The 17,175-nt window shown below is 36.6% G+C and overlaps 1 long non-coding RNA gene across 1 annotated transcript; it reads right to left on the minus strand.

The window, feature by feature from the left end:
- Positions 1-988: 988 nt before the first annotated feature.
- On the minus strand, positions 989-3,506 carry LOC121107417. Its single transcript, XR_005841552.1, has 3 exons — positions 3,368-3,506; positions 2,652-2,813; positions 989-1,124 (listed from the first exon to the last, which is right to left on the minus strand). It is a non-coding gene; the product is annotated as an uncharacterized LOC121107417 (long non-coding RNA).
- Positions 3,507-17,175: the final 13,669 nt, after the last annotated feature.

Raw genomic sequence — 17,175 nt, forward strand, 5'->3', positions numbered from 1 at the left:
AAAGAGGAGGCTCAGGGGAGACCTTATTGTTCTCTATAACTACCTGAAAGGAGGTTGTGGTGAGCTGGGGGTAGTCCACTTCTCCTGCATAATGAGTGACAGTACTAGAGGGAATGGCCTCAAGTTGCACCAGGGGAGATTCAGGAACACTGGACATTAGGAAAATCTTCTCTGAAAGAGTGGTCAGGTACTGGAACAGGCTGCCCAGGGAGGTGGTTCAGTCACCATCCCTGGAAGCGTTCAAGAAACATTTAGATGTTGTACTGAGAGAAAGGGTTTAATGAGGAAATATTGATGGTAGTTGAACGGTTGGACTGGATGACCTTGGAGGAATTTTCAAACCTTGGCGATTCTACGATTTTATGTAATTAACTTTGTTTTTAAATAGTTTATAAATATATTAGTACTTATTGTTTCATGTTTTTTCAATCTATATAATTATAGAAGGGATTAATATAACTATAGGAATAAGAGGTAATCTAGATGGTAGCAGTAGCATAAAAGAATAAAAGAGAAACATCAGGGTCTAAAAAGAACCATACAGTGAAAGGTTGTAAGAGCTAGAGAATGGTGTAAGTTATGGAGTGTTGATATTTCAGAAATATCAAGATGATTACAAACAATCCAGTTCAGTGTTAAATACCAGATTGTCAGCTACTGTAGGAGTTGGGCCATCTGTGGATTTTAGAAGTGGAGTTTTCAGGAAGAGAATAAAAAGGTATACCCTTATTAAGACAGTTGACTGTTGACTGGAATCAGTATCTGTATGTGTTATTAGTTCAGAGATGACAGGCAATTTACTTAAACCAGACTTTTCAAAGATAGCAGATTAATTTAATTTTTCTTTTTTTCTTTTCTTTTCTTTTCTTTTCTTTTCTTTTCTTTTCTTTTCTTTTCTTTTCTTTTCTTTTCTTTTCTTTTCTTTTCTTTTCTTTTCTTTTCTTTTCTTTTCTTTTCTTTTCTTTTCTTTTCTTTTCTTTTCTTTTCTTTTCTTTTCTTTTCTTTTCCTTTCTTTTCTTTTCCTTTCTTTTCTTTTCCTTTCTTTTCCTTTCTTTTTTATTTTTGAGTACTTCTGTTGAGTCTCTAAAGCTTGATTTGTAGACATGCTGAATACTTACATAGCCCTGAAAATGAAAGCTGTGTTTGAGTATATAAATTGATATGTGCTGTTAAGTCCTACAGGAAGTTAGCTGCTAGTGGCCTCATATTGATTGCCTAGAATTAATGAAAGAGTTTGGCTACAATCACCCTATGCATCTGTTTTCTGCTTGCAAAATGTGGATAGTAATTCACTTTTCCTTCACAGGATTCAAATGTTCACTTCAATACAACAGGGATTACGCAAACACTTCAAGAATACATTGGGACTGCACAAAATACTGATCTTTCATTTCAAACCAAACTATTATGTCTTATATTTCATTTCTAAGCTAACCTAAAAACATATGAAGTTGAATGCCTTTAGAAATGGACCACCATATTCTGATAATACTTAAACAAAATTTCTATATATTTGTCTTTTTACCATTTTTTTAAAGAAATTCAGTTAATTTTATGTGTATTGTAATATTTTTCACTCATATTTAATATTAAGCTAATTTGTTTTTAATTATATCTATATCAGCATGGTAATATTATAGAAAAGCCTCAGATGGAATTAGCAGCTTTTATTTAAATCAAATTTTAAGCAGTCTATAGTAAATATTAATTTCAGTAACATTTTGACACTGAGAAATAAAATATTAATGACCTATATATATCTCAGACTTTGTCATATTTGTCCACTATACAAGTTAGGAATCAGTAGCCTTCCTTAAATAAGTGCATTTACACATTCAGTATATTTACTTAACATAGGATATATGTGTGCTTATGTCTGTGCAATTACAGTAATTCATTAAAAAAAATTATTTAGTGACCAAAAAATAAGCTTTTAGAAATGTTCAAGGTGATCATCAATGAAAAGGCACTAAAACAGTTCTTTATACCTCTGATATGCTTTATTACCATTATAGATTTTTTTTTAAATTTTAGTCCATTTTACTAGTGCTACATGTTTTTTTAGTATTTTTCCTACTTTGAATTTACATAAAATCTACTTGCATTTAACCAAAACCTTTTCAGCTCATTTTGTGTTGTTTGTAAATTAATTTTATGGCATTCCAATTACTCCTTTTTATGAATGCAAATTAGACACGAGAGTCTTTTGAATGCTTTTTGCTTGTGGAACAGTGATAGTAAATATGTAAGAAATTAAACTAAGTGTAAGGAATAGAGCTGTTTAGAAAACACACAATTTCTGGCTTTCTGTAGATTTAATCATTATTTTATATAGAATTTCAATGTAGTTGTAGAATTCTACAGCCCAGTATCTAATGTGTAGGAAAAATCCGTAAGGATAACAAGATGCTAAGAAACAACTTATTTATTTATTTATTTATTTATTTATTCTAATATTACCAGTTCATTCACTCAATGCATTACTTTTAGTGGAATGATTTCCTGATGTATTTAAGCTTACATTGTAAGGGAAGTAAGCAAAGGTAAATAAACACTGAAACAATTTATATTTTACACCATTTTATAAAACTAGGTTAAATTGATATGGAGCTGTCAATGCTGGTAGGAAAGGATTCTATTTAGTTACTTACCTATAAAACTCAATGAGCTTGTTGCAGGTATTTATTTTCAAGCTAGGTGGGCACAAGGATTTTTATAAACTAAAAATATACCTCTTCAGGGTAGCCTTCAAATTTCCAGCTTCTAAATCCAGTTTTGCTTTTTGTTTGTGCTGAAGGACACAATTAGAATTCCTGTAGAATAAAATACTTCTTATCATGCCTAACAATAAAGAATCAACCTCTATCCGTTTCAGACAAAAAAGATCATAAATAAGTAACCATGCCTTTTATTTGCATATGTTTGTAGATATTCAATTTGACTTTTAGATATATTGGTTGAGTTGATCAATATTAATAGATACTTGATTCAGAGATTAAGTTTTCAGTGGCAGAAAGTAAGATCTTATGAAAAGTAATTTCTTGAAGCATTTTCTAAACAAAATATCAAATAAATTTACCGACCACACAATAGCCTATGTTTACTTACTTTCCAATCTTGAAAGAACACATTCTTATTTGGAAATAATAGCTTACAGTACATTACATTAGGAAGGGTGTCTGTAAATACAATTACATGCACAGGGTCACAATTGCAGCTGTCCTTAGGCCTCTTTTTTTTTTTTCTTTTTTTTTTTTCTTTTTTTCCCCCCCCCCAGTTCCTATTCCTGTATAAGGAACATATAGGCTTCTTTCAATTCCCTGGTTTCCAATGGAGATACATGGCTTGGTCGTTCAAAGCCACTCACCTCCTTTTCTCTGTTCTAGAAATTCCTGTCTGGGGCTTAAAGATACTGAGGATGGCAGTGTGGGAGACAGTTATTTCCCAGTGTCGATCCATTAGGGAAAACTAAAGCCACACAATAAAATAGGCTCCTTTGTTCAAAAATCTGTAAAAGAAACATTTCAGAATACTTCCTTTTTCTTCTGTTAAAGAGATGGCTGAGGATAACTAATAGATTCCTTTGTTATCAAAGACACATGCAATTTAGATAACCATCTTATGTATGAACAATCCTGAGAGAGCATTCATCTCTCAAAAATTCAGAAAATGAGTTAGTAAATTCTTGCTTCTTCAAGGTATGTCTTCTACTATAGAGCTGTAAAAATATATTATGATTCCTGTAAGCATGTATTTCCTTACAGACAAAGTCAATTTATTTTTCATTTCACTTAAGAAGTCTTAGATTGTAATAGGATGTTGTGCCACACTTGCCTAAGAAGACCCTGATATTAAAAATACTTATAAAAATGTATAGTCTACATCCTTTTGTTTCTTAATTTTGTTTTTTCCTTCCCTTTCCAGTTCTCCAAAATACAAAATTATGTTCAGCAAAAAAAGTGCACACTTTTACACAATAAACTTGATGGAGCTTGCATTTCCATTGCTCGATCTCATGTCCTTGAATATTGTGGAAAATGACGTGGTGAATATACTTACATGGCTAATTCTTCATTAGGCCTATCAGTACCTGAAAGAAGTATCTACAGTGTATAAAATTGCATTACTACAGAGGTTTTCCAATTCACCTTGGATATGTCCTTTTATGTTAATTGTTACATGAATAGCCAACAGTGCTTTTATGTGGATGATATATGACTTACATATAAAACCATGCCAGCTATGTATCTTATTTCTACTATAAATGAAATATTAGGCAAGTCTTCAACATGTTGCTTTTTTTTTTAACCTGATCTTTCATAAAACTATTTTACTGAAAACCTGAAACTGCAGTTGCACCCTAAATGCAAACCTGCATCTATCAGAGAGTTTTTATTGTCTCAAGGTCATATTAAAAGATACTCATTTTTCTTTTATCATATTTCAGACTGTACAGCAACTGATATGGTGAAATCTTATTGAGGGCTTATGTATGAAATTAAAACAGTTACTGTGCAACATTTTTTTCCCATCCAAAATTAGTCTGGTTATCAGTTTCTTTATAACATGATGATCTGACCATGAATTTTCTCTCTACTGTCAAACTTCGAAATTTTTGTAGGAATTGTGCTTCTTTTCAAAATGTTCTCCGTGGGAATACATTGAAGCTCAGCAATTTTCAATTTCATCTTTCAAATAAATACTCATTAATCCAAAATTTTGTAGAACTTTGGCAATTCAATAGCACAAAATTTTCAAACTAAATATTAAAATTCATTGAAACTCCTGCACAACATTTATCCGCATGAAGATAGATTGTAATCACAAAATTCCATTTTAAACTAATTTCTAAAACAATGGTATTACTGAGATTGGTAGTCTTTTATGATGAGGTTACAGCATTTTTGGATACACAAAGAGCAACAAATGTCATCTATCTAGAATTATACAAAGCATTTGATACTGTCCCATGGAACATCTCCAAATTGAAGAAACGTGTATTTGATGAATGGACCATCTGTTGGATAAATAATTGCTTGGCTGGTCACACTGAGAGAGTTGCAATCAGTGGCTAAAAGTTTCAAATACAGGTTGTGACAAGTGGGATTCCACAGGGGTTGGCATCCTACCTTCCCCCTCACCCCCCCTGCCCCCCCCCAAACCTCCTGGCAGGCTACAGGCACTACTTAACATGTTTGCTTATGACATAACAGTGGGTAGGTTTGCTGATGACATCAAGCTGAATTGTGCAGTCAACACAGTGAAGGGAAGGAGTGCCACCCAGACAGACACCGAAAATCTTGAGAAGTAGACCCATTAAAACACCACAAAGTTCAACAAGGCCAAGTGCAATGTTCTGTACTTGAACCAAGGCAATCCTAAACAGTATTGGGCTGGGCAGAGAATGGACCGAAAGCACTGTCACATCCTGCCTGTGGGAAGGGCACAGTGACCAAATTCACAAATCTCAGATTAAGGTGAAACAATACTCAAGGTTTATACACAAAAAGGAAAAAAAAAAAAAACAACCAACCAAACAAAAAAACATATTCAGTAGAAGATCTCTATAAAACTATTATTCTATATGCATCGGTCCTCTCACAGTAATATCCAGTAATATCTACGTAAGCTATGTGGCTTTATAACTTTGTGTTACTTAACAACTTTACAGGGAGAGAGAGAGAGAAGGAAAATAGGGAGAAAGAGAGAGAGAATGAGAATCAGCAGGCTACCCACTGTAGCCCCTAACAAAGATAAAGGGAAGGGATGGTCTCCTCTAGCACCTACATATAGTTGTAGTTGGTCCAAGTTCCAGGATTGGTTGAGACCACAGACACAACCCAAATCAAAGGAAGTTACACCAGCGCCCCTCTCCCCCGCTCCCTCCCCCCCTCCCCCCCATTCATGACTTGGCTGCTTCTTGGGCATTATTCTGTACTCTCTCACGAGTGGCTGAGACATCATTCAAATTAAGAGAAGAGACACTATGCTTAACTCTCTGTGGCTTAACTCTCTCTCTGGGCGTTGTCCAGGCTCACATTATAATCACTTGTAGATCTTCCTTACAAGCAGGTCTGAGGAAAAGGACTTTAGAGTTGAAAAGAAGTTGAAATCTACGTTGGATCCTCTGCACAGTATTCTGAATGTGGAATGACTTCTAAACATAGCCTAGTCTAAGACATGATTGCTACCGAAAAACTGACAACCAACCAACCGATCAACCAACCACCAGAAAAAATCCCCAGAATAGGATCAGTTGCTGTACTTGTATGGGAAGGACATGATATAGCTCTTAACATGGTAAAACAATCACGGATACTGGAACCAACTCTCTAGCTCTATTGATATTGGGTTTGTCCAAATCACTAAGAAACAAACACAATTTTGAGCTCTCAGTGGTGGTTACTGATAAGATCTCAGATGAATTATCTTCACTGCTCTGATAATTCTTCTGAATTGAAACTTGTAGTTGTTTCGTTTATATAGAGAAGAGAACATACAAACACACAACCATTCCTTGTACAAAGATTCTTCTTCCTTGTATTTATAAGTTTTATTAGCAAACACTTGGGACATTTATGTTTACATTTTTATTTCCTCATATTTTCCCCTAGTTTAGCTGTATTACTTTGGCTAAAAGTGCGTTAGAATTACTGTTTTGTTGTCCAGAGTCTGGAAGCTTTGAAACACTTCAGACTTTGCATTGAAAACCAGTGAATATCCTTCTGAGAATATATAATGGTTTTGATAATATTTCATATATGTAGGGCTTTTTGTTTGTTTTTTTGTTTGTATGTTGTATTTATGTTTGTATGTTTGTTTCTTTATGTTTCCTAAAATTAGAATAAGGATAGCACAAGTTTCATCATCCAAGCTCTTTAGTGTTAGATGTTTATCTTGAAATATCCTTTGACTATACTCAAGCTCAATCACATCCAATCATCAACTTATATCAGACATGCAAGCTTCAGCACATGTGACATGGACTTTGATTTCCCAGATGATGCTAACACACTACAAGATCTCAAACCAACAGCAAGCGTGCTGCAACAGCATGTGAAAAAGAAAGCTAGCTCCCTTGCCAAAAACCCAATAATAACTTAGAGAACAGAAAATGCAGGTTGATATTTACTTCTCCCCGACCCCCACCCCCCGCCCCCCCAACCCAGAGGATCTAAATCATAATTCTTTTAATAAAATGTCAAATTGGAAAATATTTTTTTTTCATTCCACAATGGCATAGGAAAATATAAAATGAATTTCTACAAGTCAGTTCCAGTACAGGCGGCTATAATGAAGAATCTTCATTTTTAATTCATCAGACACTTTCATCCAAGTAAATTTCCTTTTAGCAAATTCAGAAAATATGCTGATTCATATTCAGTGCAGGAGTAATTCATATTTTAATATTAATTCATAGAGTTCGTACTCATCAACAATATTGGAATACATTTACCGGAGATGCCCCTGAAAAGAAAAATAAGCTTGTTTTACAACTTTGAAGGCACATAGGTTATCTTTCTGGAGACTGCAGTCTCAGTCACTGGTATGGAGAAAGGAAAAAGGAGCTTATGTTCCTCACGTTTCACGTAATGTAAAGGTTGTCTTCAAAGTTTTTCAATTAGCATAATCTGACATTCCCTAGGTATGATTTCCTTGGCTTTATAATCTAGCCTGTGTAATCAAGAAATGGTTTTTCCATTAGAACTGGCTCTGTCTGCACTTGAAAACACACATAAGTATACAGCTTGCAAAACAAGCTGTATCAGGCACTTGTATTTTTAATGTTTTTTTGCAGAAATCTATGCAAGAGTGCATTTACTTTGAATGAACAGCAATGGATGTTTTTTTTTCTAGGCATGAAATGAAGAACTTATGGGACCAGTTGATGCGCATCTCAATGTCCTGAATGAAGTGGCTGATAAGCCACTCTCCGTCGTATTTGAAAAAGTCTCCTTCCAACCCAAGCCATTCTGTGATTCTATGAGTCGTTGGCTGTCAGGAGTGATCCCTGAAGACTGGGGAAAATCATCAAGGACTTTGACATGGTCCAACACCACATCCTTATCTCTAAATTGGAAAAAATATGGGTTCAAAGGGTGGACTATTCAGTGCATGAGGAATTGGTTGGAAGGTCACAGACAGGGTTGTGGCCAGTGGCTCTATGTCCAGGTGGAAGACAGGGACAAGCAGTGTCTCTCAGGGGTCCATCTTGGGACCACTACGTGATATCATAGACGACAGATGATAGACATAGATGATGGGATCAAGTGCACTCTCAGCAACTTTACTGATGACACCGAGCTGAGTGGTGCACTTGATATAGCAGAAGGAAGGGATGCCATCCAGAGAAATCTTGACAAACTCTGTGGGGATCTATATAAGCGTAATGAGATTTAACAAATCAAAGTGCAAGGTGTTGCACTTGGTTCGAGGTAAACACTGAAGAGTGAGAACAGGACCCTGAAGTTATAGAGAGAAGGGCCTCACAGCAAGAAAAGGGAAAGTAGCTTCACAAAGTAGAAATAAGGGGCAAATAGAGATAGTTTAGGTAGAGAGTATTAGAAAACAAGGGATTCCAAGCACTTTCACAGGCATTAGGTCTGGAATAACAAGGAGGATGAAGGCCATAAAGATAAGGAGTGGAGAGCAGCTCAAAAACATTTGGCAGGGAGGTGATTAGATGTCTACAGGGCAAGCTGAAACCAGTTTGGGGGATGCCCCCCCCCTTCGGGGTCAGAAGTTTGCAGCGAGGAAGACTATGAGCGTTCTTGAGGAAGACTATGAGCCTTCATCATCACAACCTACTACGCACATGCAAGGGGGGGAGGGACTGCATGCTAATGGGCTCTCGGGAATGTAATGAATATGTATCCAAATTCCTGTCAACTATTGATTATGTATTAGTTCAACCTATATCTATAGCACGATTTCTCCTGACAGTATGCAAGTTAGGTGGAGCAATCCCCCTTGCACCAGGGTGTATGCGCATCACCAATAAACACATGCCTGCTCTATATCCTTACTGGCTATAGGGTCTGATTTCCACACGTCAACACAGGTATGTATACAGACTGGGGGAAGAACTCCTTGAGAGTAGCCCTATGAAGAAGGAACCATAGAATCATAGAGTCACAAGGTTGGAAAGGACCTACAAGATCATCTAGTCCAGCCATTCTTCCATCACCATTACTACTACAAGCTACTAAACCAAATCTCACAGCACCTCATCCAGATGCCTATTGAACACTGCCAGAGAAGCTGTGGATGCTCCATCCCTGGAGGTGTTCAAGGTCAGGCTGGATGTGGCACTGGGCAACCTGATCTAGTGCTTGACCTAGTGACTGGAAACCCTGCCTGTGGCAGGGGGGCTGGAACTAGATGATCTTTGAGATCCCTTCTAATCCAAGCCATTCTATGATTGTTTTCACCTGTAAAACTCTAGGTCTGCAGAAGAGACTCAGTCTCTTGTAGAAAACATAAGATTTTTCTCACCTATGGAGTTCTTATTGAGTAGCTTAACCTCATTCTATCTACACTGATTGTTTAATGAAAACATCATGAATGTAGATCTAAACCTGAACTGAATAAATGAAAATAGTCCCAACAGTGCTGAGAATGTAGAAAATAAAATGCAGACTAAATTTAATGCAAGAAATGTAAAAGTAACATGCTTGAAATATTCTTAATTTTATACATAGGAAAATAGTTTGTGAGCTGTCAATCACTATTAAAGAATTATACCCTGAAATCATGAAAGAAAGAAGAGAAAGAAGAGAAAGAAGAGAAAGAAGAGAAAGAAGAGAAAGAAAGAAAACCTGTAAGAAAAACATCAACTTGTTTATAAAATGTTCAAAAGAGAGGCAAAGTGAAGAAATTCATTATGGAAACTATGAAGAAACTAACAAATTTGAACAAATATTGAAATAAACATACACTTTGGCCTCTGTTTGAGTACTCATACTAGACAAAAACATACAATTGGCTGATGGATCAGGTTCAAAGCGTTAGAATAAATATGTTTACATCAGGTTGGTGTCCAGTCACTAGTCAGGTTCTGCAGGGTTCCATTTTAGGGCCAGTTCTCTTTAACGATTTCATAAGTTACTTGTATACAGGATGTGAAGGTACACTAAGTAAGTCTGTGGATATCACTAATTTGGTGGTGTGATTTAACCTGGTAGACAGCTCAGCACCACATGGCTGTTTACTCACTCCCCTCTGACCCTTCTGGGATGAGGGAGCAAACTGAAAACAAAATAGAACCTGTCAGCCTAGAATAATTCTGGGCATGCTCCTATTGCTAAGCAAGAACCAAATTAATTTTATATTTTCTTTAGAGGTTGCATAAAAGATAAATTTGAATAAAAGATAAATAATGTATTTTCCTATTTGCCCTTTGTAAGTATAGGAGGTAGCTGATATAGTTGCCTTTAAACAGTTATGGATCACCCAAGAAAATTTTGGCTGCCAACCCTTAAATGAGGTTAGGGAGGGGTGGGCTCAGGGCCCACCCTGTCTGGTCACACAGGTGAATTGGTTTCACCTGTGCTCCCAGGACTGGCTATGCCCCTTCACTAGGTGCTCAATCACTGATTCAGGCTGTGACCTAATGATTTCCATACACTCTTTCATTCAAATATTCTGCTATAAACTGCAGAAAATAGTTTACGAAACATGCCAAATATGTATGTTAAGTCTAGTTTCTGCTTACCTGCATAGAGAATCTTGAAAAGTGCAGAACTGAAAATGGTAATATGAGCCTCAAAGTGTAGTGGGGTTGTCAGTCATAGATATATTGAGATGTAATTGTTATTGTTTTGCAATTTCACTATTGGTATTCCACATCATAACATCATGGACAAAAGAGAAGAAGAACTACATATCCCAGAGGACCTCACAGTCAGAGAAGGAAGATACAACACGGAAGATACGTCATCTGGTTGTGCACGGTCTTTTTCACCTTCACTTGCTGCCAGGGAGAGGAGTGGGTGTGCTTCCAAGCCACGCACCTTCATCAAGTAGGGCTTTCGGTTTCGGAAACTCTCTCTCTCGCTCTCGCTCTCACTCTCGCTCTCGCTCTCTCTCTCTCTCTCTCTCTCTCTCTGTCGCTCTTTCACTCTCTCATTTCATTTGATTTATTATCCTTACTTCCAATTAGATTGTATGATATCGTGTCATCTTGCATTCCAACATCATAGTTTGTAAAATAAGTTATCCTTCTTAGATCGTTGCCACTGCTCTGTTTTTTTGGGGGGAAACTTGGGGGCCCGCAAGCCTACTGCCCCCCTGTCACTGGTACAGATTTATCTAGATAACTCCGTGAGATGTAATAAAACAAAATAATTTGGCAGAAGATTGTTTGCTATTGTCTGCAAATACTCTCTCTGCTATATTGGAAAACTAGGGCATTTCTCTAAGCTTCTAAAAATAATTTATTTTTTTACACAGAAGGAGAACCTATTTTTTCCCTATTATTCTCAATTAGTCTTGCTATATGGTTGATGCACTTTTAGGTTCAAAGTGACCTAGATAACAGCAGAGCTGTAGGGGAGGGGAAAAAAAAAAAAAAAAAAAAAAAAGGCCTGCCTGTCCCAAACCAGTCTACAGAACTCTTCTCACCCTGCCCAGAGTCCAGAACATAATTTCAGTTTATCCCTCAGAGAATAATCCCTATAACATCAGGGTTGTAACAGGGCAGGTCTTCAGCTCAGTCTCTAATCACCTCTCCATTTTCTCCTGCTATGCCTGGGGCTGTTAAGGTCTCCATCACCAGCACCTTGTGCTGAGCAGGTGATGAAAGTAACACACTGAGAGAAAGTTGGGCACCTGGTTGTCCTGGTGGACAGTAGGGTGACCATGAGCAAAGAGTGTGCTCTTGAGCCAAGAAGACCAATAATATCCAGGGGTGCATTAAAAAGAACATGTCGAGTGGGTTGAGAGAAGTGATCCTCTCCTTCTACTCTGTCCTGGTGAGGCCCCATCTGGAGTACTGTGCCCAGATCTGGGTTTCTAGATTCAAGAAAGACTAGAATTTCTACAGAGGGTCCAGAAAAGGGCTACAAAGATGATTAGGGGCCTGGACCATCTCCCTTAAGACAAAGGGCTGAGAAGCTGTTCAATCTGGAGAAGGGGCAACTGAGGAGGCATCTTATCAATGTGTATAAATATCTAAAAGGGAAGAGTCTTTTGGATGGGGCCAGGCTCCTTTCATCAGTGCCCATGACAGAACAAGGGATAATGGGCACAAACTGGAACATAGATAGTTTCATGCAAGCATTAGAAAAACTTATTTGTTTCAAGGGTAACAGAGAATTGGAATTGGAATAGGCTTCCCAGATTGGTTGCGGAGTTTCCTTCTCTGGAGTTATTTGAAACCTGCCTGGATGCTTTCTTGTGAAACCTACTGCAGGAAACCTGCTTAAGCAGGGGGTTGGACTTTGTGATCTCCAGCGGTCCCTTCCAATACCTACAATTCTGTAATTCTGTGAACTAATCAGAAATAAATTTTTATACTTTCAAGGCATATTAGCTAAGAATATTATCAGTTTACCATTTCTGATAATCATACACAATTCAATTCTATTTCAAACTGAATTGCTTAATATATTCTCTATATGGCAATAAGGTTCAAATAGTGACATTTGCTTAAGAAAATGGGAGTCTATTTCCGGAAGAGAAAACCGAAATAAAAAATTGTTATGTGAACAAGCTGGAATAACTGAAATTATAATCATGATGTTTTACAGACTTAAAAGAGTATCTAAGTAAGTTTCAAGGTGAACAGGTCAAACAAAAGTAAGCAGCATACATATTGTCAGACCGTAGAGAACATCAGATACAGAATTTTATCTGAAGGAGTACTGTAAGCAGTCGTGCACAAGCTCAAAGTAACATTGTAAAACTGTAGCTAATGCATATATAATATCAAAAAAATAGAGAAGTATTAGTTTTAAATAAGCAGATTAATATGATGTGAAGATCAAATACAGTAAGACTCCAACTATAAATTTGGGTCGAGATCTAGAGAGAGAATTCAGAAAGCAAACTGAGAAGTTGGAAAAAAACTCTGAAAATAACTACAGTAACAGTTTTCACCGGTATGATATTTATGCATGAAAATGTTATAACATACCTTAATCATATGTTATAAGTATATAGAGCAGAAGGATATCAGCAGAGAACTGTAATCTCAATTTCTAGCAGTGGTGAAATGTCAAACCAAACAAAAACAATATGATATGTTGATAGAGCACTCCTTTATTTTCTTTTTGCAGTGACAGTAGTCTAGAAATTTTCTTAAGGCTATGGTTAGAAGAAGATACATTTTAAATTGCTTATTGCAGAAGTTACTAGATGAGGTTCTCTGAAACAAGTTCCAGTCATGGATATCAAGTAGCTGAATAATACAGAAGTTGTTTTATTGTTCATAGATAAATATCCATCCATAAACCCTCTGTGGCCGATATTGCAGGTGATTTCAGAAACAGATTTTTTTTCTTTTTGAGCACATAAGAAGAAAAGTAAAAAAGTTGTTGAAGATAATAACTTTTGTAAGTTTACATAAGATTACTTAAAAGCACTGATGTTTATTTAAGTTTGGGGCAATTTTCCATCAATATCCTGTGTAAAACATGATCAAATTAAAAAATATATATATTTAAACAGCTGATTAATTAAGTATCTACACACCTAGTCAAGATATATCACATTGTTCCTAACCTTTAAATATGAAGCTGGGGAAAAAAAAAAAAAAACAAACGGAAAAACAAACAAACAAACAAACAAAAAAACCTGCATGTAATGCAAGGTAAAATCATACAGTCTTACACAAACAAAAGCATATATTTGCACAGTGATTAAGGTACAGAATAATAAGTTCAATTTATTGTTCATTCAGTTCAATAATTCAGTTCAATAATAACAGATGTCCCGGAAAGGACATCTATCTTCTTTTAACCAATATTTAAAAATCTTCTTTCAAAGACAGCAAATTCCTAAAGAAACTCAGGATCTTCAGCATAGGCATGTTATTTCCCACTTCCTATGTAGCATATTTATTGATTCAGACTGAAACACTTGTTAAAAACATTAGAAAAATTATACTCATTACTATATCATCAGTAAAGCCTAGCTTGTCAGGCTAGATAAAAGAACTGAAAACATGGCTTATGAAGATAGAACAAACTACATAATAGAGGAATTCTGTATTTTTTGTTCTTGTCATTTTTTGTTGGGTTGCTTCTGTTTTTTGTCTGGAAAAAAGAAAACTGTCCTGAGAAAAAGTCATCAAATGAAAAGAAGACAGTGTCCAAAATGTAATCAAAAGGAATATTTTAAGATAATTTAATAAATATGAATTTAGCTTAGATATTGTCTGCAAAATAGTTTAATACCAATAATTCTTTCAGAGAGAGGAGTGAGAGTATGTGTGAGAGAAAGAGCCTTGCAGACACTCAGGTCAGTGCTGAAGTAGGACAGGAGGTGCTCCAGGCATGAAGCAGTAGTTCCCTTACAGCTTGTAGGGTACCACGTGGAGCAGATTCATCTCCTGCAGCTGTGTCCCTGAGGCTTTAAACAATGAACAAATGACTGAAGTAGGAGGCACTACACTCTGTGAACTCATCAGGGGTTTTATTGTATATGGACAAGTTGTTCAGGAAAAAATGTTCTTGATTTTCTCTGCCCCTTGAGAACCTCTGGTAATTTTATCTTGTGGAGCTAAATCTTTAAAATCAAACACTTTTTGAGTTTACCAAGTGTGGAATCATTCAGTAAGATACTTTTCTATTATTATTTTTTATTTTTATTTTTATTTTTTAGCTAGGAATCATATTGCCAAAAATAATGAAACCAATATTTTCCTGTGCCAGGAAGAATATCAGATTCCATGAGCAAAAAAGGAGTGAGCATGAAAGGATGTATAATGTCTTATAAGGATGGGGCCAAAGCTGAGCAAGGCAGTTCAAATACATGTCTTATGAGGATGGGGTCAAAGCTGAGTAAAGCACTCCAAAGATGTTATTAACCAGCTATGAATCACAGAATCACAGAATAGCAGAAGTTGGAAGTGACCTCTGGAGCTCACCTTGTTGTCACAGAGTTATCTAGATCAGTCTATATCAATCTATGCCCGTGACAGGGGGGCAGTAGATCTGTGGGCCCCATGGCTCCCAAAAATGGGAAGGGAAAAGGAAAAGGGGTAGGGGAATGGGAGATGTGCTCAGAGAGGGAAAAAGAAAGGAGCAGCAGCAACTATCTAAGGAGGAAAACTTATTTTACTATGATATTGAAATGCAAGATAACACAATATAATGCAATCTAATTGAAATTAAGGGTAATAAATCAAATCAAATAAGAGAGAGAATGTTTCTGAAACCAAAAGGCCTACTTGAATGAAGGTGCACAGCTTGGAAGCAAATCCACCCCTCTGCCTGGCATTGAGAGAGATGAGAGAGAGTCAGATCGTGTGATTTCTGTGACATATCTTCCTTCTCTGACCATGAGGTCCTCTGGGATATGTAGTTCTTCTTCTCTTTTGAGAAGCAAGTATCTGGAAGGTTGTCAATCCATGGAACTGGAGTATTAACTCTTTAATTACCCGTGCTGTACATGATGTTATGATGTGGAATGCCAATAGCAGAATTACAAAACCATGATACTTGTCCAATCCCCCTGCTCAAGCAGGGCCATCTGTTACCCAGGACTATGTTCAGGGAGACTTCATCACTTGTCTGGATAATCTGTGTTTGGTCACCTTCATGGTAAACCATTACCTGTTGTTCAGAGGAAAATTCCTGTATTTCAGTTCATGTCCATTGTCTCTTGTCACTGGGTACCACTGAAGTTCCAACACGCACTGGGAAGAGCAACTGATGACATCTACACTGACAGATGCAAAGCCTTTGATATGGTCCCACACAACGTCCTTGTATGTAAAATGGACAGACATACATCTGATGAATGGACTACTCAGTGGATATGGAATTGGCTGGATGGTCACATCCAAAGAATTTCAATCAGCGATTCAATGTTGAGGAAGAGAACAATGATAAGCGGTGTCTCTCAACGGTCTCTATTGGGATTGGTATTATATAACATTTTTGTCGGTGGAATTGAATGCACCCTCCTCAGTTTTCCAGATGAGACTCTGCTCTCATGAGACCCCACCTGAAGTACTGCACTCTGCTCTGGGGTTCCAATCATAAGGGAGACATGGACCTACTAGGTCAGGTCCAGAAGAGGGTCACAAAAAACAGTGGACATGAAAATTTCTCCTGTGAAGCGAGGCTGACAGAGATGAAGTAATTTAGCCTGGAGAAGGTTCCATGGAGACCTTACTGTGGCTTTCCTATCCAGAAATGGGAACTCTTTAACATGGTATGCAGTGACAGGACAAGGGATAATAATTTTCAAGTGAAAGACATGTAGATTAGATATAAGGAACAAATTATTTGCTATGAGAGAGATGAGAAAATGGAATGGATTGCCCAGAGAAGTTGTGGATGCTCCCCTACTTGAAACTGTTCAAGGTCAGGGTAGGTGAGACTTTGAGCAACCTGATTTACTGGAATACATTCCTGCCCATTGCAAAGGAGCTGGAACTGGATGATCATAGAAGTCACTTCCAACCCACATTTCAGTAATCTAGTCTGTACTATTAATAAAATAGCAAATCCTAATAGCTGTCCAGAAATACATTTTATGTTTATAGATTATATATACTTTTTTAGGTTAGCAAAAATCTGCTATGATGCATTATCATCTTATCTATACAGTCATAGTGACCATTTTTCTTAATATTTTATATTATTAGCTAGAAACATCACTGATTGAATTGAAAATGACTAAGCCAAAATTTAGAAAGACATAAAAGTAGGACTTCTACGGCCTTTTATAATGACAAGAGAAATACAGGCACTTATTACTTTGAGAGATAATGCTGAACATTACTGATGGTTACTGTCAGAGGACAATTGACTTAATGGAAAATTCTAGTTGAAATAACAGATTACTATATGACTTAAATATTTACAAAGATTGATTACATTCTTACAGCTGAATCATATTGCAGATATCACTGCTTAATCATGAAAAAGCACTTGTAAAAACAGCTGTTCAGGTCTGTCGGGTAAATAGATAGTGCACTTGTTCAGAAACTGATACTTTCAAGAC

This window comes from Gallus gallus, chromosome 1 (assembly GCF_016699485.2).
Source record: "Gallus gallus isolate bGalGal1 chromosome 1, bGalGal1.mat.broiler.GRCg7b, whole genome shotgun sequence".
NCBI lineage: Eukaryota > Metazoa > Chordata > Aves > Galliformes > Phasianidae > Gallus > Gallus gallus.